This window comes from Typopeltis vanoorti, chromosome 22 (genome assembly GCF_054136105.1).
Source record: "Typopeltis vanoorti isolate ZY-2024b chromosome 22, IOZ_Tvanoo_1.0, whole genome shotgun sequence".
NCBI classification, from domain to species: Eukaryota; Metazoa; Arthropoda; class Arachnida; order Uropygi; family Thelyphonidae; genus Typopeltis; species Typopeltis vanoorti.
The window spans coordinates 12,380,764-12,406,984 of NC_143570.1; the positions used below are offsets into that span (position 1 = coordinate 12,380,764).

The 26,221-nt window shown below is 37.9% G+C and overlaps 1 long non-coding RNA gene across 1 annotated transcript in view; it reads left to right on the forward strand.

The window, feature by feature from the left end:
* Positions 1 to 26,221, forward strand: part of LOC150094162 (uncharacterized) — a 191,682-nt gene that overhangs the window by 56,105 nt on the left and 109,356 nt on the right. The window contains exon 2 of the long non-coding RNA XR_016550271.1: positions 18,771 to 18,872. This is a non-coding gene — a long non-coding RNA (uncharacterized LOC150094162). The remainder of the gene's footprint in view (positions 1 to 18,770; positions 18,873 to 26,221) is intronic.

Here is a 26,221-nt window from a genome sequence, read left to right on the forward strand (position 1 = left end):
TATCTTGGGAATGAAATACCAAAGATCGTATACCCTCTCTTTTACACTCTGACTGGATTGCCAACTTCCTCACTGATCATTCATTGTGGATCATGGTGGATGGTTTCCTGTCAACAGATTTCCCCATCAGTTCTGGAGTGCCTCAGTGTTCTGGGCTCTCACCTATGCCCTTCCTCCTTTGCATCAATGATCTCCTTTCTCTGACTTCAAATCCTATTCACAGCTTTGCTGATGACAGTACTCTTCATTTTTCTTCATCATTTGATAAGCCTTGCAGTACTCTAATGTTTGTTGCCTCAAGCTCTTCTAATCAGTGACTTGAACACTGACTTCCTCAACATACTGAAACAGAGTGAAGATAACTTAGTAAATTTCAATACCAAAAAACTCAAGCCTGCCTTATTACCCAGAAGAACAATCCTTCCTCATCCCCTCTCATTTTTGATAATGTTCCAGTTTCCTTTCAGGTCAACTTTCTCTTCTTGGGTTGACTGTCACATCCAGTTTATCCTGGCACAAACATATTACTCACATAGCCTCCTTGGCCTCTAAAAATAATGGTGTTCTTTTTTGTTCTAAACATTACTTTTATTCCTCTCAACTCCTAAAACTATGTCTGATGTTCATCCAAATTTCGAGTCTTGTTCCGAAATTTGGGGTGGAACACCCAAGACCTCTAAGAATTCTTTATAATATTCAGAAGAGGACAGTCCTCTTAACAGATGATCTTTCATGGGCATTGCTCCTCTGAATTGGCTGCTACCATTACTACCATTCTAACCACAGAAGAATTAGAGCAACCACTAACCATCCAGCTGAAACACACCAAAGCAACTTCTCATCAGCTTTCTTGATTCCATCCACCTCTATTCTTTGGAACAATCTCCCCCATACTGTTTTTCTTGAATGACTACGGCCTCCTGCTCTTTAAGAAACATATCAACTGGCTATATTTTTGTCTCCTTAATCACTTGCCCACACATGACACTGTAATGTTATAGGCCTTGTGACCTTTCATATGTGGGGGAAAATATTTCATCTGTGTATATATATATACATACATGAAATATATTGGTCTGTAGGTCAGTGAAAGTGGTGTTTGCATCCTCTGCGCTATGCAATCCGAAGATAGACTTAAGTTCAAGTCTAGTCATTGATGAGAGAAACATTTTCTAAGCCTTGCTTCAACTGGTTTATTTCATTAGTTATTTCATCTCTGACATAGACAAGCTTTTTTTTTTTCCGAAAAAAAACCGTTTTTTTTTTTCGATTTTCTAATGAAAATCGAACATAGAATCCACACTATTTCAGACAATAACATATCCTATTAGGGACCATGATATGGCAGCACTTGTTTGCCAGTCTCTTCATTGGTTTCTGCTTAATCTTGGGTTTATATATATATATATATTACTTATGTATCTATTATATTGAGAAACTTCTTGAGTGAGACCTCCCATGATTAGTCTGTTGACTTCATGTAAGTTATAATAATTGCAATATATACTGTATGTACATGTGTGTACACATGTATCTTCATACGTCTAGCATTCACAGCAAATTCAATGACATTGCCAGTGGATTGCAAGGGGTTATTCAGTTGTTTGCAGATGATGCGAAGCTGGGAAGGATTATTAGTAATAGTGCAGATGTGGTAGCCCTGCAAGAGGATTTAAATAAGCTAGATAGATGGGCAAATGAATGGGGGTGTCAGTTTAATGCAGCAAAATGTAAGGTCTTGAGGTTTGGGAAACATCGATGGGATGCTGCATACTCTATGGGAGGAGTTATACTTTGAGGAAGTAGGGGAGACAAGAGATCTGGGGTTGATGATTGATAGAAACCTGAAGTTTAGGGGACATATTGTAAAGGTGGTAAAGGTAACACAGAGGATTGCTGCAATTATGAGAAGGACACTGACCTGCAGAGATAAGAGGGTTATCATTCCGTTGTATAAGTCTCTGATCAGACCACACTTGGACTATTGTTCTCAGATTTGGTCCCCAGGATTTGAAGGGGATAAATTAACTGTGGAAAGGATACAAAGACGGACGACAAAGATGATTTCAGGACTGTACAAGGATAGTTATGAGGATCGGCTGAGGGAATGTGGACTGCAGAGTTTGGTGGATAGAAGAAGGATAGGTGATATGATTGAGACTTTTAAACTGTTGAGAGGTGGTTACAGGGTTGACACTGGGGAGTTCTTTCACTTGGTTGAACAGCGGGAAGGAGTGATGACAAGAGGCCATCCCTGGAAGTTACGAAAGGAAACTGTGAGCAAGAGGGTGAGGAGTGGTTTCTTTGCATGGAGGGTGGTTGAGCCGTGGAATGCATTGCCTGATAGAGTGGTGAAGGCGAGAACGGTCAATGAGTTTAAGGAGTGGTATGATAGATTTTATGTTTCTTAGGGGGACCCTCCTCTTGATGAGTCTTGACAGACTTTATGTTCTTAGGAAGGACCCCCCCACGATGAATCTTTTGACTCCATGGAGCCCTGAATAATAATAATAATAATAATAATAATAATAATAAAATTCTGCCAGTGTGTTAACTTCCCTACCACTCTTCATGTGAAATACCCATTTATTCTCACTTCTCTCTCTTCACTGCATATTTACACAACTTCCAGGGATGATTTCTTGTTCTCCTCTCACACTTTCTCTCTATGTAAAAGCCATTCTGTATTAATTTGGTAAAGCTGCCTCACTAACTTAAACATCTCTAACATATCCTTTCTTCCAAGTCACCATACTTTGCAATTTACATTCCCTCAACCTTAACTCATATGAGGGGGATCTGGAAAGTTCTGATAAACACCTAGAACAAAAATGATATTAAAGCAACTGATATAACCACAAGAATGAACATACGAGGATATAAGAATATAAGAGCATAAGTTACCTTCATAATTCTGCTACTAGTATGTTCTTTGTTGTGGTTATATCAATTGCTTTAATATAATTTTTGTCTAGGTATTTATCAGAGCTTTCCAGACCCCCCCCCCCCCATGCTGGGCTGGTTGATTGAGTGGATAGCATACCTGTTCTCCAACCTACAGGTTGCAGGTTCAAATCCTTCTGTAGCATGGATGTTTGTGATTGTCTCACTTTGTGTACTGCTGTAACCTTTGCTCTCCTTGCACTATTAAGAAACCATAAATCATCATCATCATCATCACTTATATTCCAAAGTCCCAATACCCTTAGTTACTCACTTTGGACCTTTCAGAGTTTCTCCTCATAAGGAGTAGGCGACTAAAGTAATGCCAGCATACAAAGGAGTCTTACAAACCTTGACAGTATGAGGGTTAACGAGGGTGCGTTTTCCAGATATCATAATTTTTGTTGCACAACATCTTAGAAACTTTACTTGGTGCTAGGTTCATTTCCCCTTTAAGTATGTAGCTCCTACTATTAGATAAATAGAAAATAACAAGGCTTTTTATGGTAATGGAGCTGTCCCTGTATTCCAGTCTATGGGCTAAAAATTAAATTTTATATGATAAAATCATATAGTGATTTGTCTGTTGGAACAGTCAGATCAAATTCAAACCATATTTGACCAGTCAAAATATGGTGTTGTCTAAACCAACATCATATTTTGACTTGTCATCTACCCCTCTCTAAAATAAAACAGTCTCCTCTTAATTTTCACGTTCGTTTTTTTTCCATTTTGTCTCACTCATGCCCAAAACATCTGTTTTCTTTTCTGTCATAACATTCACTAACTCTTGATCTTTACTTGTAAAATAAATTAAAGATACAAAGAAATTATATACTTTGTTTAATCCTTCATCCAAGTATAAGCAAACAAATTTGCACCTGAAGACTCTGATCAGACCATACTTAGACTATTGTTCTAGAGTTGGTCCCCAGGATTTGAAGGGGATAAATTAACTGTGGAAAGGGTACAAAGGTGAATAATAAAGATGGTTTCAGGACTGTACAATGTTAGTTATGAGGATCGGCTGAGGGAATGTGGACTGCAGAGTTTGGTGGATAGAAGGAGAGGTGATATGATTGAGACTTTTAAACTGTTGAAAGGTGGTACAGGGTTGACACCGAGGAGTTCTTTTGCTTGGTCGAACAGTGGGAAGGAGTGATGACAAGGAGCCATCCCTGGACATTACGAAAGGAAACTGTGAGCAAGAGGGTTAGGAGTGGTTTCTTTGCATGGAGGGTGGTTGAACCATGGAATGCATTGCCTGATAGAGTGGTGGGAGTGAGAACGGTCAATGAGTTTAAGGAGTGGTATGATAGACATTGTGTTTCTTAGGAAGGACCTCCCGTGATGAGTCTTTTGACATGGATGCCTGAATAATAATAACAATAATAATAACTATTTCAGTACTGGGGCAACTCGTATAAAAAGCTAATTGCTTCACATCCCCTGCCTTAGTATCCCATAATGCAAACCACATCTCCTTGTGGAGATGTGGTTTGCATTATGGGAAGGGTCACTACCCAGACCTGAACGCATGAATATGTAAATGCTATTGATTACAAGTTTTTTTTTTTTTTTTTTTTGAGAAGTAATTGCAGATGTAAGTACTCCATGTCATTTGACCTGAAGAACAATTAGCAACAGTGGCAGAGCTAACTTTAATGAATTATCATGAAGTGCGTGGCAAAAAACCACTGCTGATGGTTTTCTTCCTACTGAAAGCAGAGCATCTAATCAGAGAAAACCAGTGAATAAGTCAGAGATCACCAGCACTGAAAGTGAATGTTGGATTAGTGTGAGTCAAAGTTGTTACAGAACTGGACTACAACAAAGAGTATGCTTGTTGGGCACTGTGTCAGTTGACCAATGAAATGAATAAAACTCATGAGACTGGAAGTTTATTGCCACTTGCTTCAACATTCCCAAAGGAAAAGTAGTCCTTTTTTTTATATACAAAATTGTGACTGAGGATGAAAGTTGGGTTCATTGGTATGATCCCAGAATGAATATTATGAATTATTAATTTTCCTACTGACACACAGTGGCATTCACTTCAACTACTATTGAAAAGATCAGATTTGAAGTTGTGGAACATCTTCAGATTCCAATTATTTCCTAATTTGAAGACACATCTTGAAGGTTGTCCATTTTTGAAAATGACCAATAAGTCAAAGCACAGGCAAGAAAATGGTTCCAAAAATATCTTGAAGTTTTTCTAGTAGCTTTGAAAATCTTGTTGTATAGTGAGAAATGTGTTGAAAGGAAGAAAGATTATTATTATTATTATTAAACAAAACCTCTGGAGTCAGAGACTCATCTGGAACGTCCTTTTATCACACACACATCTCATCATACTGTGTCTTATACACACTCAAACTGCTTGCAGACACCACACTCTCAGCCAAGGCATTCCAATCATTCACAACTCTGCACGAAAAAAACCTGCCTCTCACTCCCCTACTCACACCCTCTTTATACAGTTTCCAGGGATGACCTCTGGTTCTCCCCTGATCTCCCACTATTCTCTGTAAAACTTCTCCAGCATTGATCCTATAACAACCACTTACCAACTTGTAGGTCTCTATCATATTTCCCCTCTTCCTCTTGTCCACCAGACTCTGCAAATTACATCTTCTCAATCTTTCCTCATACTCGACGTTCCAGAGGTCAGAAACTACCTTAGTCAGTCTCCTTTGGACCTTTTCCAACATCTCTTCATCCTTCTGAAATCCTGATGACCAAATCTGGGCACAATAGTCCATGTGTGGCCTAATCAAAGCCTTATACAACGGAACAAGAATCTCCCTACTTCTACACGTCAGTGTCCTCTGCATCATTCCCAGAAGTCTTTGTGTTGTCTTCACAATTTTGGCGATGTGTCCCCTACATTTTAGATCCTTATCCACTATCACCCCCAGATCTCTTATTTCCTCCACTTACAACAATATATTCTCACCAAGCATAAATTCTGCATCCCATCTTTGTTTTCCAAATTTTAAAACCTTACATTTTGGAACATTGAACTCACATCCCCATCTGCTTGCCCAATCACTCAATCTATTCAAGTCCTCTTGCAAGGCCACAACATCTTCACTACTCTTTATGGTTCGTCCCAACTTTCCATCATCTGCAAACAACTGAATATCTCCATCCAAACCCTCACCAATATCATTAATATACAAGTTTTAGGGCCATTTCTATACAAGCCCTTGTATAGTAATGGCCCTAAAACAGACCCCTGAGGCACTCCACTAGTGACTTTCCTTTTCCTGGATATCACACCCCCATACACAACTTGTTGATACCTATCAGATAGCCAGTCTCCAATCCAATGCACTAATCTAATATCCAACCCCATCTGCTCTAATTTGACTGTCAATTTATCATGAGGTACTCTATCAAAAGCTTTTGCGAAATCCAAGTATATTACTGTGTATCCTTTTCCTCAGTCCAAGGAAGCAGTCACTTTATTGTAATAAGTAAGTAGATTACTAAAACATGACCTCCCTTTAGCAAATCCATGCTGTCCATCAAAGATTATACCATTGTTGTCAACCCAACTCTGGATCCTAGTTCTCACAAGCTTCTCCAACAACTTAACAACACCCGACACAGAGATAGGCCTATAGTTTGATGCTTGAGTTCGATCACCTCCTTTATGAAGTGGCACAATCTTGCCCTCCTTCCACTCTTTAGGAACTTGACCAAGTGCAAGACTCGTATTAAAAAAATATGTCAAGGCAGGTGTCAACTCTCTGGCACATTCCTTCAGAATATGCGGTGATATATTATCAAGTCCCACAGCCTTATTTATATCTAGTTTACTCAACTCCCCAAACACTCTTGCTCACTTACAGTCAGTCTCTCCTCCCCAAACACCTCTTGCTCACTTACAGTCAGTCTCTCCTCCCCATCATCAACTGCTCTCAATCTCTCCATGAAATCACATTCACAAGATTGAAAGATCTTTATGAACTGCTCATTAAGTATCTCCACCACACATTCTGCATCAGCTGTCTTTATACCATTTCCTCCAATTAATGTCATCCTTCCATAATCATTCTTTCTTTTGCTGGCTACATATCGAAAGAATTCCCTTGGATTCTTTTTGGCTTCATTAGCTAACTGCTGTTTATACCTCTCTTTAGCTACTCTCACCAACCAAGTCACCCTCCTTGCCTGGTCTTTGTAGACCTCATGAAATTGGTTACTTCCATTTCTCTTATGCTGCCTCCACAATGCCCTTTTTCTCTGTATCGCATGCTTAATCTCTTTATTCATCCATCTCACACCTACCTTATTTAACCTTCTCACCATTTAGACATAATAGATACAATGTCTAAATGGTATACATTTAGACATTGTATCTACTAAATAGTGTTCTTGAAAATCCCCCAAGCTGCACTGATTTCTTTTCCAGCTACCTCCTCATTCCATGCTACACCTGCAAGCTGTCTCCTGAGCTCTTCATAATCATCCCCCCCCCCTTGTAGTTCCACATATACCCTTTTTCGAACATGCGTCCAACTTTCGCCATCATTCATTCTTTTTTCGCTATCATTTATTCTTTCGATTTTTTTCACTTGCGATTTCTGCATCACGCCATTTCTACTTTCATTCGTTCTCTCAATTTCGTTTCTTTCCGCCTCACTTTCGTCCCTTTTAACATCTATTACGGTTTTCAAATCGCTCTTTTTTTTTCCTGATTTTTTTAACATTTTTTCGCCTCTCTTTCTCACCGTCCTTCTCTTTCAAACGTGCACTCGCGACACAATCGGAACTAACACTTTCTGTCATCAATTTCATATTTGCATTCATCAGTTCCTCATTCAGATCATACTTTGCACACACTCTTCTTCCATCCGCACTAAACATCCACAAATCATTTATGTGATCGAAGAAATACATATAACAGACCTCACACTTAACGAAACGACTGAAATCTAAATTAAAATCATGGAATGACAATGCTGCCGCCATTTTTTTCCTCTCTGCAGGTTACTAGGTGTAATAATAACGATTTCGTATTTTAGTTTAGGCAAGAAAAATCCCCCACGCTAATAATACCGGTAGCGTACAACGTTTACAGCCGCTCTTACTCAAACAATTACGCATATATACTTAATTATTCCTCAAAAAAAACCCCCAGCTAAACTGGGGGGGAAACCCTACTGCCCAAGACCGGCTAACTTGGCTATGACTAAGGAAGATCATTGAGCTCCTCACGTCTCCAACGGGAATCAAACCTAGGATACTTCCTTCCCACCAAGGTTGCGAAGCGCACAGCCACTAGACTAACCGCATGCCAATTATGTTGAGAAATAGTGTCTAAAATAAAATAGACTTGTAACTGTCTTTTATATTTATTTCACCATTTTGCTCACTTTCTATATTAAAGTAACAGTATAGTTGGATAAAGAAATAATGACATGATGATACTGTTGGACTTTGTGAAAGCATTTGACTGAATATAGGAAACAGTTATGTAAATTGGAGCAAATTGCAATGGATATGAAGCTGGTGGATAAGAGTGTGACAGATGGACAGACATCAGAATAGTAAATAATAGTAGTAGTAGTAGAAGACTGTATATCATATTGCTGTTATGATAAGAACTACATTGATATGTAAGGATAAAGAGGTGGCAGGGCCCTTTGTATAAGGAATTGGTCAGACAACACACATGGACTATTATGCTCAGTCACCTAGTTTTCATTGTTGTGAAAAACAAGAACAGTGAAAAAATATTATTTGAATGTCAAAATGGATTTAGAAAAGGATGCTCTACATAGATGCAGCTTTCTGTTTAAAACTACTTATAGAAAAAAGAAGAGAATTTAATTTGGAAACTCATCTTTTGTTTATAGATTACAAAAAAGCATTTGACAAAGTAAAGTCTGGCTGTGGGAAAGATGCCCAGGGAATGGAAGGAAGGTAAGATAGTGCCATTGCATAAGGGTGGTAACAGACTGGAACTGTCTAATTATAGGCCAGTCTGTGTGTCATCAGTAGTTGTTAAAATCTTGGAGAAAGTAGTGAGGGACTGTATACAGCATTGGGCAGATGAGGATAATGTTATCTGTGAGAGTCAACATGGATTTGTGAAAGGGTGCTCTTGTTTTAGCAATATGCTAGCCTTTTATAATAAAGTTACAAGAACATTAGATGAGGGAAAGGCGTATACTGCAATTTTCTTAGACTTAGCAAAGGCATTTGACAGGGTGCCACATGATAAGCTGATATTTAAGTTGCAGTACATGGGTCTGGATGTCAGATTGGTCAACTGGATTCAGGATTGGCTGTCCAATAGGTATCAGAGAGTTGTGTATGGTGGAGCAGCTTCAAGGAGGCAGAGGGTTACAAGTGGGGTCCCACAGGGCTCAGTACTAGGACCTATATTGTTTAACCTTCATATCAATGACATTGCCAGTGGATTGCAAGGGGATATTCAGTTGTTTGCAGATGATGCGAAGCTGGGAAGGATTATTAGTAATAGTACTACATGAAAAATTTACATCATTACTAACTTCCTATCTACAATTTTCTTCCAAATCAGCCTGTTACTTGTTAAGACACCAACATTATCAGATCTTATATTTCTATCGTTTAAGGCACTTTGTACCGTATCAATCCACCTATATCTTGGTCTTCTTCTGGGTCTTTTTCCTGCCAACCTTGTTTTGCTAATCTTTCCTCGCCCATTCTGTTTAAGTGACCATACGACCTGAGATTAGCTCTGCTAACGCATTCCTGGTTTCTGACAATGTCAAGTTCTTTCCTAATATCCCCCTTTTTAATACGATATTGCCATTGATGCCATCTGTTCACGCCTTTAATCTTTCTCAGGACTCTCATGTCTGCGGTCTCTAGTCTTTGGTCAAGTATTTTAGTTTTGACCCAGCTCTCAGATCCATAAGTTAAAACTGGTTTGAACGTTGTCTTGTATACAGCTAATTTAGTGTTCTGATTAATTTCTCTCTTATTCCATATCAATTTATTCAATTGACTTCCTACCATACAGCTTTGTTGATTCTGTTGTCTATTTCCATATTTAATTTACCACCTTCACTAAAAATCGTGCCTAAGTAGCTGAAATGTTTTAGTTGTTCCACAGGTTCTCCATTCACAATGCAGTTGACATTTTCAACGATTCTACCTATTTTCATTGTCTTTGTCTTTTTATTGCTGACCTTCATACCATATCTACTACAACAGTTATTCAATTTAATCAGGGAATCTTGTAGCAGACTAGAACTCTTTCATTTTTTCTTCAATAATCTTTGTGTATTTTAGTCCACAGTTCACATCTGAGAGCTGCTCAACTTTTATTCGCTTTAAACTTTCTTACATGATATTTTTTTCAATATGAAATTCAATTTTATTCTGCTCAAGACTAAATAGTGATCACTTCCAATTTCAAATCCTCTGTACACTCTGGTGTCTTGCACCATCAATGAGACTTTTCTTGTTCTTTGCCTCTTCTCTCCATGTGAATTTGTGCACATTTTTATGTTGGAACATGGTGTTAGTAATAACCAGTCCATGTCCTGAGCAGAAATCCAACAGGTATTTGCCATTATTATTAGCTTTGCTCTTTTCTCCAAATTTTCTCAAAATATTTTTCTATGTCTGACAATCATTTCTTACTCTGCTATTTAGATCCCCACCAAAGACCAACTTTTCCTTTTTCATTGTGTCAGTTGCTTTCTCTAAAGCCTCAAAAAATTCCTCCACTTCTGCCTTAGTAGAATCTTCTGTGGGACCATAAGCACAAATAAGTCTCATTGTCCAGTTCCCCATTCTGATATTTTCCCACATCGCTCTACTTGAGACTGCCTGCCATTTGAGAAAATTAGCCTTGTATTTAATGTTGAATACTATGGCTACTCCTACTTTTCCTTGATTGTCATTGCCTGAATATAACATTTTGTATTTATTGCTCAGATGGATGTCACCAGTTTTTGTCATTTTTGTTTCAGTCACCCCTATTATGTCGATCTGGTACTTATCTAATTCCTCAACAAGCTCTATTTCTTTGCCATTCAGGCTTCTTATGTTGATAGTACCGATCTTTAACTCTGGTGATGTTGAGTTGGGGTGTGTTTTAGGATTTGTTTTAGTAGCTGACATTTTGCTGTTTGCCCTGGTTCCCTGGCGAAAACAATGGGGGCTTTGTTTAACCGGGCGACGCTCCAGCCGGCATGAAATTTTGTCATGTTGTACCATCATTTTGTATATAGGTTTAAGGCAATAAGAATACAATTTGGTCAGCTAAATCCCAAATTGCCAGCCCATCCTCGTCCATTCGGTATCCAGGTAGATACCCAGCAGGGTGCACCACGAGAAGGTGAGGATTGGAAATTAGGTCAGAAGCCCTGGTCTTGACTTTGGAATGTTGGTTATGGAGAGAAGTCGAGAGAGATATAAATTGCAGAGTTTAGTGAATAGGCAGAAAAGAGGTGATATTATATATGTTTAAATTAGTGAAGGATTTTTATTGGATTAATACAGCTCCTGCTCTCTACACACAACTAATAGATAATACAGAGGAAGAGGAAGGCCAAGAAAATTTTGGCAATACATAAGTAAACAAGGAGCTCGGCACACCTCCATTTAATGGACTTTATTATTATTATTATTATTATTATTATTATTATTATTATTATGTGACACCTCCAGGGAGTCAAATAATAGTAATATATCTGTAAGATCTGATCTCTGTGGTACACTTAAATCTTGCAGATTTGCATCCAACATATATCACTTCTTGATATCTGTCAGTCAGATCCTTTTATCCATGGTCTGCCAGACCCGACTTGCCATAACGAAAGTGCCGGATATATTTTTTGTGTTCACCAAGGCAGATGTCCACAGTTCTTCCTGTCTGTCCATAGCAGGCTTGATGACATGAACAGGGCACTTCATAGACTCCTGGATGTGATAAAGGAGAGAATCTATCCTTAGGTGAAAGGATGAGAGTTGCCAATTTCACATAAGGTTTAAACGCAGTGCATAGTTGGTGTTTGTTAAGCACCCTAGATATCTTTTCAGATGTGCCTTTATGTGTGGGATGGTGATAGTTTTGTTGTAGTCTTCTGTGGTAGATAGTGGGGGGGGGGGGGATTTTTTTGGAGCATTTAGTATTTTATCTATCTTATGGGGATTATAGCCATTGGCAGGAAGGTGTGATGCAGGTGAGAAAGTCACTGGAACAAATTGCTCTAGCTCTATGGGTTAGTGTTTTTAAGATATCATATTGTTGAGAAGGGTGATGGTGCGATTGTTTGTGTAAATATCTCCCTGTATGTTTGGGTTTTCTATAAACCGAGAATGATAAGGAACCTTCTGGAAGATGTACGATTAGAGTGTCCAGGAAGAGCAGACAGTCATTGGCTTCTGGTTCCATTGTAAAGTGGATTTTGGGGTGCTGGCTATTTAGATGCACTAAAAATGTGTTCAATGTGTCTGAGCCATGTGTCCAAATAGCAAACACATCATCAACATAGCATAGCCAGAGACTAGGTTTGAGAGTGGTGGTGTTGATAGCTAGCTTTTCCAGATGTCCTATGTAGAAGTTGGGTAATGGGGGAGAAACCAACTACACACTGTATTTAAACTTTGTGGCAACTCTAATCCGATCACCTAAGGACAGATTCTCTCCTTTATCACATCCAGGAGTCTATGAAGTGCCCTGTTCATGTCATCGAGCCTACTATAGACAGACAGGAAGAACTGTGGATATCTGCGTTGGTGAACACAAAAAATATATCCGGCACTTTCGCTGTGGCAAGTCGGGTCTGGCAGACCATGCTTTGGATACTCCTGCACACAGGATCAATTGGAAAAAAACAAAAAGTACTGCACAGAAGCTTTTACAAGTCAGAGAGGTTGTTCCTGGAATCAACATAAGCCTTGAAACATACTCCAAACCTCAACAAGTATGGCTGTATAAATCTGCCACAGATTTGGGAAACAGTCATCCTAAGACCAAATTAATATCTTTTTTTTTTTTTTTTAAACTTAGGTGGCACCTAATTAGGACTTTAGTCTTTGTGTTGCATGCTACATTTACTCATACTAGTCCCACTGTTACACCGGACTGCGGTTGTCTCGCTACTGTAACAAACTTTGTTTGTGTGCTCTGAAGATGCTAGATATAATACCAGCAAAATATTAGCATTTAAGTTAATAAATAATTATTTTCTTATCAATCTGTGCTCGCATCTATACTGTTAAAATCCAGTCAACATGTGTGACGAACATATAAGCCTTTCCGCACGGTTAAATATCCAATCCAATATTTTCCAGTTTATGCAGCAGTCTTCCATGCTATATGAAAAGCATTAGCAAAATCCACAAGTACCATTATGTATCCATTCCGTTTTATCCAACTCATCCATAACATTATTATAAAACATGTGCAAGTTGCTCAAATATGATCCTCTCTCAGTAAACCTGTACTGTTCATTGCAAAGTATAGTTTCTCTTTAACCCATTTCTGTATGCGATATCTAACCAACTTTTCCAAAATCTTCACAACAACTCCAGCGATATTGATAGGTCAAAAGTTGGACATATTAGTCTTTGCACCATCCTTGTACATCAGGATTATCATTCATTTTTTCCACTCCTGTGGAATCTTCCCTGTTTTGGAACTCTAATTATATGGTATGGTCAAAGGAATAGCCAGTTCAGCTAAATTTGGTGATTGTCTTTAGGTGCAAGATGAATTTCACTGCCCGGTGTGAGACCACATCCCACTTATTAGAGGCTTCAAATTGCTTTAAAAAGTATTATGTTTGGTCTCTAGAACAGGGTTTCCAGTATGGTCAAAGGAATAGCCAATTCGGCTAAATTTGGTGATTGTCTTTAGGTGCGAGATGAATTTCACTGCCCGGTGTGAGACCACCATCCCACTTATTAGAGGCTTGAAATGGCTTGAAAAAGTATTATGTTTGGTCTCTAGAACAGGGTTTTTTCCAGTATGTTAAAAAAAAAAAAAAAAAATTAATTACAATATATATATATATATATATATATATATAGTAAAACCCCAAAGTTACGTGGTTTGTGGGACCAACAAAAAGCACGCAAGTCGAATTCGCGTACCTCGGGGTATAATTTTGCATGTAATTTATATATACAAACATACAATTGGGACCAAAGGTTTACAAAAACACCTATGTTTCTTAAGAAATATTATCATAATTGTAGTTTTTCGTACATAAAAAAAAGAAAGTTATTTCGATATCGATGGTTTCATAAAATCTAATAGATTCGTCTGACGGTATAATGTCTTTTTTTTGTCACGCAAAATTTCTTCGTATCAAGCTAATGATTTTTTTATTCCTTGCCTTGTGGCTACAATTCGTTCCTTGTTAGAATCTATGTCCTCCAAAATCTGTAAACCTTTCTTTTATGATTGTTCTTACTGTGGATTCCTGTAGATCGAACTTCTTTGCTACCTCACAAATTTTCATTCCACCTTCAAAATCCTTAATAATGTTGAGTTTTGTTTCCAAAGTCAATGTTTTTCTTTTCTTGCTAGCAGTAGAAGAATCAGAATTGCTTCTTTTGGATGACATTATTATTTTTTATGTGATAAAATTTTTATCAAGAACATAACCTTAGACAATCGCAAGGTTTGTAGACTATAAAAATCGTGTATGAATGGAGACCGTGCGAAAACACGACAGTGCTTGTTCACAGCATGTGCGACACTGGCGAATGCTGCCGGCGCCTGAAAGATATGACTAGTGGTGAGGCGTGAAGCGGGATGGGAATACGTACATATAAGAAACCGCGTAACTCCGGATTCGCATAAGTCGAGGTAGCGTAAGTCAGGGTATGAATGTGTGTATATATATATATATAAAATTGATAAAAAAAAATCCTTAGCCCACCCACTGTACAAAATGTACTGTAGATTCCTAAATATTCTTTCACGTGTGGGAGCAACATAATCCCCCCCCACTCTTTTGGTATCTGTACTGATAATCTGTCAGCTCCTATTGCCAAATTAATTTTGTGCAACAGCTGGAATACCTCCTCTTACACCTAAATTTTCAGTGAAGAGGTAGCCGTTTCAGTGAGCTGAATGTTGTGTACACTAGGTTGGTAGCATTTAGCAAAATGTGTGCTTATTAGTTGAACAATCTCTTCTGCATCTGTCAGAGCATTTAGCAGATTTATTCCACATATTTTGAAGGAATGTGCCAGGGAGTGGACATCTGCCTTGGCATATTTGTTTGATGTGAGCTAAAGTGTTGGAGAGGTTAGTGAGAACCAGGATCCATAATTAGGTTTCCAACAGTGGTATTATCTTTGATGGACAGCACAGATTGGCTGAAGGGAGGTCATGTTTTAGTAATCTACTTCCTTTTTAAAATAAGGTGACAGTTTCATTGGATGAGGGAGATGTATACACAGTAGTATACTTAGATTTTGCATGTTTCTGATAGAATACCACGTGATAAATTGATAATCAAACTGCAGATGCGGTTGGATAATAGACTAGTGCATTGGGCTGGAGATTGGCTATCTGATAAATATCAGCAAGTTGTATATGAGGAAAAAATATCCAGGAAGAGGAAAGTCACTAGTGGTGTGCCTCAGGGATCTGTTTTAGGGCCATTGCTTTTTAATCTGTATTAATGATATTGGGGAAGGTTTGAATGAGGACATTGAGTTGTTCACAGATGATACAAAGTTGGAGAAGAACCACGAGAAGTAGAGCAGATGTAGTGGCTTAACAAGAGAACTTGAATAGACTGAGTGAATGGGCACATGAGTAGGGATAATAGTTCAATATTGTAAAATGTAAGATATTAAAATATGGAACTGCATACTCTACATCCCAAATATGAAAGATGGGATGTAGAGTATGCAGTTCCATATTATGTAGAATATACACTTGGTGAAGATATGGAGGAGATGGAGGAAATAAGAGATCTTGGAATAACGGTGGATAAGGATCTAAAATTTAGAGGACATATTGCCAAAATTATGAGGACAACACAAGAAATTCTAATGATGTGGAGGACACTGACTTGTAGATTAGGAGATTCTGCATCCAGGAAAATGTGAGCAAGGGAGTGAGAAGTAGGCATTTTTGCATGAAAAGTTGTCAATGAATGAAAGGAATTGCCTGCAAGTGTGGTGTCTGCAGAGAATTTGAATGTATTTAAGGCATGGTATAATGAGCTGTGTGTATGACAAAGGGACCTCCTGCAATGAGTCTTTGACTCTATGGGGGTTTTGGGATAATAATGATAACACTTATTCTTTTTTTACTTGCAGCAAAATGATAGAATTCTTTTGGGTTTCTTTAGCTTGCAAAACCAGTTTCTTCTCATACTCATACTTAGGTTTCTGTACAACAGTTGTAAGTTTTCTAGCCTGTTCCTTATGATTTTCATAAATGACATGAACCTTATGGATAGGGTATTCCTTCTCAGGGGTGAATGCTGGTCTTGAAATTTATGCTTGCTCTTGTTATCATTCAGGGAGTGAGAGGTGTGATTGAAGTCTGATTAGCGCATTTAGACATATGCTAATTTATTTAGAAATTTATGTACATTTAATTATATAAGTACAACATTTATTTTACAAATGATATTCTATCTTTTTCAATTTAGCTACTTGAATACAAATTCTATGTTACATTCTTCTTTATGAACTGGTCAATAACATTGTCATAAAAAGTTGGTTGTAACTTAATTTTCCCAAGCAACATGCACACTTGTAAACGCTGGCTGAGGCTCACTGGCTAGAGCTACTTTGACTGCATATGGCCTTGTGTTTAAGACAACGTGAAGGGAGTGGAAATGGTAATGCATGCGCATGAAATCACATGCCGCAACGAGGACCTGGAAGCGCTTACAACCGAGCAAGCCAGGGTAGCTTTGACTAGACGAGCAAGCATCAACCTTCGATACACAACGCAAAGCTCAATTATTGCCGCGCAAGCTTAAGACATCTTCTGTCTACAAAAATAAAAACCTAAATGGAATACTTATAAATGCATGCATTTATTAACAAATAAATATTACTTCTTTCTCAATTAATGAAGCATAGCAAGCTGGAGAATTCGCCACTGTTCCTTCTACATCATCTTTTTCTTAAGAATCTCTTGCATAATAAGATTACACATCCATATCATTCCTTCACTATTTGTTCTTCAAACTCTAGGAACAATTCCAATATCGCATCATTTAAGTATTTTTTTAATGTTTCTCATACACTGCCAATATCCTTCCCATTTAGAAAAGATACCATGGCCAGAACCTAGTATATTCTTCAGTTGGTCATAATTTCCTGCATTTTAGTTCAGCATGTAACGTTTTGTAAATGGAGCATCATAAATTGTCACTTCCCCAACTCAGTACGGCCTGATTGCTGGCTGCATTCAGAAGCAGAATAGTCATGTCTTTAACTAAAATCCTCTCTGATATTATAATCAGATCTAACATTCTTTGATCTTATTTTCCTTCTGTTACATGCTGCATGTAGAAGTTGTCTCGCAACAGCTCAATAGATTCAGTTTCATTCCTCTCACGAGATTTCACCACCACCCAATCAATATTCAGATAATTAAAGACACTCGTGATTACTTGTTTCGCACCCATCATGTTTATTGGGTAGTGCATTTCATTGTCATTAGCAGTCAGTGTACTAAGTCTGTAACAATACTCCACTATGTATTTGATTTTGTTACTCCATCTCTCACCAGATGGCTTCAAACTCACTGCCATATGGAAAATTGTTACAGTATTTCCATGAGATTTATAGAGTTGTACAGTTCAAGTTCATATTTAATTTCATAGTGTGTTTAATGGCATTAAAAATCAATTCAGTGAAGCTCCACTGGGAACATCACTGGAAAAACATTAAAGACAGTTCGGCATGTATTTTTAAGCTGCAACAATGATAAAATGCATGATTTCAATAAACAATTCACAATATTAGACCAGTGCATGAATCTGAAATATGATTAACTAGTTTAAATGTTAAAAAAGATTTGAAAAATAAGTTGTAAAATTGTGATATTAATGTCTTTATTATCAAGTAGCCCTTGGATAGGAAAAAAAAAAAAGCCCTGAAAGGTAGAATGAATACTATATAGCATAATTTAAAAGTAGTATTATTCTTAAAGAAAACAATTCTCATTCCATTCACACTCTATTCCAGATGCATGCAGAGAAAAGAATCACGTTGAATTTATGGGTCATCCAAATGGCCTCTTTGCCAAGTTTCTGAGATATATCCGCACCTGTCTCATAAGCATCATTGGTTTTGTCACCATTATTTTACAATATACATATGAATTATACTCTGAGTATTTTCAAAACTTTGATTTTAATTTCAGTTGCCATTCTCTGCCAGAACAGTTTCTCAAGCAGAAGTCTTGTAATTAACATTCATTGAGTGTTGCTGAGTTTTGTAAATCTCCAAGCCATATCCTGAAACTTCTTGATAATTTGGTGTGGCCACACTCCCAGTCTTTATTCCCCCCCCCCCCCCCTGTACACCTATGCTAAATGTGTTTTACTGGCAATCACTTTTAAACAAGAACATGAATCATGAATAATTATCCAGAGTAGCAATAAACATAAACATCATATTTACACAAATTTTGTGTTTAGTTTATTTTGAAACAAATTCTGACAGATGAGCTTAATTTGTTCACAAAGACACCATTAATTTCTTAATTTTCAACATTGTCAGTCTTGCAGATTTATTTAAATTGAGCAGGTAACATTATTGTTAATTCTTTTGAAACTAGGTATATTTTTTAATAAGTCCTTTAAAATTTTCTTCTGTAGGTATGATCTACAATGTTCTAAGTTCTGCAGCACAGCAACATACAAATGCCACGGTGTTCTTCCGTGAAAAGAAGTAAATGGGGTAACCATTATTTGAGTGGGGTAAGCCTTCTCATTTATATTGTATTTGCAAATGTGTATTATAAGAATGATGTTAATGGATATTATTATCATTATGAATGCATCTACAGGGAGTTCAGGGATTCATCAAGGGAAGGCCAGTTTAGACACTCATGTTTAAATACCTGTCATTCTCTCTCTCTCTCTTCCCCCCCCCCCCCTCTCTCCTTGAATACATTTATTGAAGATGCACATAACATTTAATAGCAGCCCATTCTATACACTCACCACATGCCATGAGAGGAACCTGGACCTTCTATGCCTCTTTAAAAACATCCCTAGCCAGCTTCTAGGGATGACTCTGAATTCTACCTCCATTATCCATGACTTGCAAATTCTCACTTGTGCCTATAATATAAGAATCCCCTTATTAACTTGCATTTTTTATCATATCTCTTCTCCTCCATCGATTTCTCAAACTTTGACCACATTTCGTTAGCCTCTCCTGTGCGCAATTTTATTATTATTATTCCTGATACCTCCAAGGAGTCCGAAGACTCATCGCGGGAGGACACCTACAACTGTCTCAACCACTACACCGAACCTCTACTACGAATCATCTCCATTAACGCCATCTACCACACACCTCCACCACCACAACAACTAGTATTTTTTGTCTGTAAATTGTGTGTGTTCTGAAGGGCCGATTTGTCTGTATGCAGGATGAAAAACCCAAGTTTCTGGGAGAAAAAACCCTGCTACCTCCGTATGAGATCAGCTAACTCACCGTCAATTGAAATCGTCCAGATAAAGATTCCTCCCCGTCGCGACGAGAATTGAACTTAGGCCTATTCCAATCAGACGGCGCAATATACCATCATTCTTCCAATTGCGCTACGGAAGCGCTATATGACAGTTATCATCTTGGTTACTGACTGTTGAATCTTTCCAGCTGCCTCCCCAGATAAATAATAACTGACTACAGATTTAATACTTAAATAATATTTTTTATTTAACAGAATTTTTGTCTTAGTATTGCATCTTCGGTATGACTTTCAAATTAAACAAGTACAGGAGAAAACCAAAAGACTCAACAATGAAAACAAACTACATGTATATGATATAGAGTGGCACAGTCTAAAATATATTAACTACACATTTAAACAAGAGACAGAACATTAATTAAAAATTATTGCCTGAAGAATGTGTGGAGAATTAATACTTCTCCATGCATTAGCTACTGATGTACCAGTTTCGACAAAACATGATAACCTACACTGGCAGTGAAATTTGATAGACTCGGGGAGGGAGCTAAAGGTGGAATTTAATCTTTTGCAGGGCCTTAAAAAAAAAGCAGAAATCTTGTTAATAGGGTAAAGGGACACCTGGTGAACAAGAAATGCAGTTTGGCTATTTCTTCAGAGACATCTTTAACATAATGAATGACAACATGAAAGACCTCATAGGAGGCAGATGATAAGAAAACCATATAACTATTAATAACCTTCATTTATTAATGTCATTCATTATGTTAAAGATGTCTCTGAAGAAATAGCCAAACTGCTTAGATTAGTTGTTCACCAGGTGTCCCTTTACCCTATTAACAGATTTCTGCTTTTTTTTTTAGGCCCTGCAAAAGATTAAATTCCATCTTTAGCCCCCACACCCGGAGTCTATCAAATTTCATTGCCAGTGGTTATCATGTTTCGTCCAAACTGGTACATCAGTGGCTAATGTGTGGAGAAGTATTAATTCTCCACACATTCTTTAGGCAATAATTTTTAATTAATACTCTGTCTCTTGTTTAAATGTGTAGTTAATATATTTTAGACTGTGCCACTCTATATCATATACACGTAGTTTGTTTTCATTGTTGGGTCTTCTGGTTTTCTCTTGTACTTGTATTTGATAGTCATACTGAAGATGTACACTATGGCAAAAATTTTGAGTTAAATAAAAATAAATAAATAAATATATATATATATATATATATTTAAGTATTAAGTATGTAATTAGTGAGTTATTTATCTAGTTATAGCTTACGTTCACATTCATCACAAGACTGTCTCCCCATCTCCTTGAAAAACTGTCAACTGGGTTTTGCACAGTAGCCCTGATATGATCTTATAAAGGCCTTGTAAAGTGCGGGAATAACAACCTTATAATTATGAGTCAGTATTCTAACAACACTGTCTGATGCAGTGACTTGCGTTGTTTTACATTTGGCAACATTGAACTGACTTCATTGTCATTTGCTCATATAACCAGTCTATTCAGATAAGCCTGCAGGGATTCTGTATCAGTTACATTCCTTATGTTTCCTAACTTAGCATCATTAATAGATATATCAAGATCCTTCCCAGCATGATTAATATACACGTTAAACAGCACTGACCCAAGTAGAGAATCCTGTGTATACTGGTGATCACCCTCCTCCTCATGATCATAGTACATCACTTTCAGATATCTGTGAGTCAGCCACTCTCCAATCCATGTCATGTCACAAGTTAATTTTGTAAACTCATCTTTTTTGAGTTTCTATAATAATCTCCAATGTGGAATCCTGTTAAGTGATTTGATCATGTTTGGCAGAAAGATCTATCAAGTAAGCTTCCACATGCGAATCTGCCTTCTGACTGCAACTGGGCTACTAGCTTTTTTTTTTTTCTCTTTGTTTCTTTTTTTTTTTTTAACATATTATTTGTAATGCTCTATGGAATTTTATCCTCAAATATTATATGTCTGAATTAAACTTTGTTACTGAAAGCATAATGCATATAATTTTGAAATCATACTTCCTCCTCCCAGTGTTGCATACATATGCCAACCATTGATTAGATATTTTCTACAGAATGTAACCCCAAAATGTAAGCTACACAGATTCAAAATTCTGAATCCAGTTTTCTAAGCTGCACTTGCTCAAAAACAGCATAATTTCTCACAATGCACACACTTATCATATCACCTGTTTTTGTTCTAATATACTTTTTGTCCAAGCAGATTGATTTCATGAAACAGTGAGTTATCACTTATTATATGATTATGTAATTCTTGAAACAAAGAAAGCCTTACTACAGTAGTGATCTCACATAAATCATTATAACTGTAATGATTTCATATCTTTGATGTCAAACTTGACTAAAATCCCACCCTAATGGCAGAGTCTTTTCATCAAAACAGATAATGAATTAAAAAAAAAAAAAAAGAAAGAAAAAATAGCTAATAAAGGTCTGTAACTGGTCGTCTTATGTGTATATGCCCCACAAGTTGGCTGTACAGCAGAAGAGAAGGATGAATTCTGGAATGTGCTAGATGAAGAAATGGGGGAACTGGAAGAAAACGAGATGGTGATTGTCAGAGGAGACTTGAACAGACACATAGGGAGACAGAATAAGTACTGTGAAAGGGTGCATGGTGGCCATGGAGTAGAAATGATGAACCAGGAAGGAAAGAGGATTTTGGACTTTGCAGTAGCTTTTGATCTGGCAATTGTGAACTCCTTTTTCTGTAAGAGGAAAGAGCATTTGATAACATTTAGAAGTGGCAACAATAGTTCACATATTGACTACATTTTGACTAGAAGAAAACATCTTAAGGCAGTAACAAATTGTAAGGTAATCCCAACAGATCAGGTGGTGCAGCAACACCAGCTGCTGTGCACAGACTTTAAAATAAAGTCAAAGATAGGAACCTTTGGAAGCCATGAAAGGAAGAAAATTACGTGGTTTTGCTTAAAAGAAGAGGGAGTGAAGAACTGTTTTAGGGAGAAGGTGTTAGAGAAGATTTTTGATGGACTAGAAAGTGTACAAGACTGGTGGAGACATAATTCCAAAGTAATTCTAAGCTGTGCAATTGAGGTGTTTGGTAAAACATCCAGAAAGATTAGAGAGCAGAAGGAGGGTTGGTGGTGGAATAATAATGTACAAGATGTAGTGACGGCTAAGAGAAAGGCAAAGCAGAAGTGGGACTAGCCAAGAGTGGAAGAGGACAGAGAGGAGTACAGAGAGAAAAAGCGAGAAGCCAAAAGACTTGTTGCACAGGTGAAGGCTATGGCGTATCAAGACCTTTATGATCAATTAGATACAAAGGAAGGACAGAGAAAGATTTATTGATTGGCAAAAGGTAGAAATAAGGCATCAAAGGACATCGTACATGTGAGGCAGATCAAAGATTCTGGAGGAAGGGTATTAAGGAAGGATGTGGATATAAGAAACAGATGGAGAATATACTTTTGAAGGGCTTTTGAATGAAGAAAATGCAAGGACTCACAGAGAAGATGGGGGAGCTTAATGAGGGGATGGTGCAGAACATTAGTAGAGTCAAAGTGAAGGAAGCCCTAAAGAGGATGAAGAATGGAAAATCGGTAGGCCCCGACAGGATCCCAGTGGAGGCATGGAAGGCACTAGAGGAAGAGGGAATTGACCTGCTGTGGGACCTGTTAATAAAAGTTTGTCAACAGGAAAACATACCTGAGGAATGGAGGGAAAATACTCTTGTCTCCATCTACAAGAGTAAAGAGGATGTCCAAGTTTGTAAGAATTACAGAGGAATAAAGTTGATGTCCCACACAATGAAGATCCTAGAGAGGGTTCTTGATGGAAGACTGAGGAAGGAAGTGGAGATTGCCAAGGAGCAATTTGGCTTCATGCCTGGTCGATCGACGACAGATGCTATCTTTGGGTTATGACAGATGATGGAAAAGAGTTTCGAGAGAAACAATGGGAGCTACATCTGGTTTTTATTGATTTGGAGAAAGCTTATGATAGAGTGCCAAGGCAAGAAGTCTGGAGGTGTTTGAGGGAGAAGAAGGTACTGGAGAAATATGTCAGGTTGGTGCAGGAGATGTGAAGACAAGAGTTCGAACCTGCCTGGGAGAGACAGAAAGTTTTACAGTGACAATTGGCTTGCATCAAGGATCAGCATTAAGTCCATTCCTGTTTAATATTGTAATGGAGGTGATGACGGAGGAGGTAAGAGAAGACGTGCATTGGACTATGTTGTATGCAGATGACATCGTGCTGTGTGCAGAATCAAGAGAAGAAGTGGCAGCTAAACTGGAAAGTTGGAGGAAAGTACTGTGTTATGTCTGGTTACTTCCCCTTTATTTATTTATATTATTCTCTTATCTTATTTCTTTTTAGCTCTTCCATTGCCGACAAATTTATATTCTTTAAGTCGACTGCGCCAGCCGGCAACTGAAGTCTGAGACACAATTTTAAGCTACTGAAGACAATATAGGGATCAAGAGGTTTGTAGTCATGGTCCCCCTTTCTCAGTTACTAATGGATTCCCCTATTACTTATGCATGGTCCGAATTTTAACAAGTGATAACTCAATTCTCAGAACAGTGACAGACTCATGAGGTTCAAATTAAAGAAACACATTTATTTTAGACAAATACATATATATATACACTTTAGTTAGAAGTTTCAATTCTAAGGAGCCTGAACTTCCCCCTTCTTAAATTTACATATCCAAAATTATTTACTCTAAAATCCTATAGTATCAATCTCACACTCTTCTTTGTATGACTATATTCAGGCTCAGTTAATTTCTACTGAGTTGTTCTGTTCCCATATATGGAGATAACACATATACATAGATACATTCTACAACTCTAGTGTGAAGCATATTAGACGTACTCCGTCTTGCAAAATTCACATGAGACAATATTCTCTTATGTTCAGGCTTTATCCTCCCCCAAAATTCAGTTAATATTTAAGTTCAAATTTAATACAATAATAACAATGTTTCTTCTAACATAAACAGTCCGAAGCCTTGGTTCCCAGTTCAGCTTAAGCTTCGGGTGTTACTTGCTCTTTAGGCACAGACAGAATGTCCAAAAAATTATAGTTCTTTAGATATAAAGTAGAAGTAGACTATATGGAGCTCCTTGACGTTCTTTTTCTTATACCCTCTTTGGTTATTATTCAATATAATACGAAAACTTGCATCTTACCGTTCTTGCCTTTTCTGGTTGTTATTGGGACTTCCTTAACTTAGACCTTCGGGTTTTCTCACCTTGTATTTCTTATGGCGTCTGCGACACACTTCTATTCTTTTCGAAATAGTTTCACCTCTTTGCTGATTTATACGTTGGCATGGCTAACCAACGGCTCTTTCTGGCAGCATTCCTTCAACGTGGCTACACTCGACGCAGCACCGTATAGCAACGGGAGAATCTTGCCGGGCACGGCGGCAAGCTTCACAGCTATTCAGCACTTGAAATCAGGAACCAGGAGCAGAAAAAAGAGAGCGATTGAATTCGGCGCCGAAACCTATATACCTCATGTGAGCGCCCTCTCTTGGTGGCTATGTCACACACATAGCGGCGGCCGATTGGTCACCACAGCTCCGAACTGTTTTTGACATGGCTCAATACATGTATCATCTTATATACATTTTTCAGCATTATACAAATCTTTTCTCTGTTAAATAATTCATAAACATCATCTATTTCAATTATGGGGTTCTCAAAATTTACTTAATATCTACAAGAGTGTTTAGCCACAGTTCTGGCTTACCAAGATGCACATTTTCTTCTGGTAGGCATAAGCATGTCCATATCCATGCTTTTAACGTTACCTTATGTTGGGTTGGAAATAGGATAACTCATTAAAAGTGAGTTGGCACTTTTTCCGACACAACAACTGGGAGAGAGAGAGAGAGAGAGAGAGAGGTATGAGACTGAGCAGAGGAAAGATAGAGTATATGTGTTTCAAAGTGGATGGCAGCCAGGAGACAGATCTAGAGCTGGAAGGAAATGTCATCAGGAAGGTCAGTGACTTTAGATACTTTGCTATGACATATGTTATGGAAACTGTGGCCCTCAGGGAAAATAACAACAGCAGGATGGAGGTAGTGGAGATGAGAATGCTTAGGTGGATGTGTGATGTGACCAGAAAGAATCGTCTGAGAAATGATTATGTAAGGGAAACGGTGAAAGTTACGAACTTAGGAACAAAGATACAGGAGGCAAGGTTGAGATGGTTTGGTCATGTGATGAGGAGGGAGGAAGAGTATGTGGGAAGAAAGGTCATGCAGATGGATGTGTAGGGGAAGAGGAAGCATGGACGGCCAAAGAAGAGATGGATGGAGATGATGGAGGCAGATTTGAGGATGAAGAACTTGGATGTGGCTACAGCCCAAGACAGGAGGTTGTGGAGGAGACTCACCACAAACAGCGACCCTACTATGTGGGAAAAGCTGCAGAAGAAGAAGAAGAACATAAGCACAACCAATATACATTCCTCCATTCTCCCTTCTGTTACATTACTTAGAATTTTTGTGGCAGCAACATTTAAGCATTTATACTTAGCTCAAAATGGTGAAAAGGGGAAGGCATTGTTGTCTCTCTCTCTCTTTTTCAAATAACAAAATAAACAGTTTGA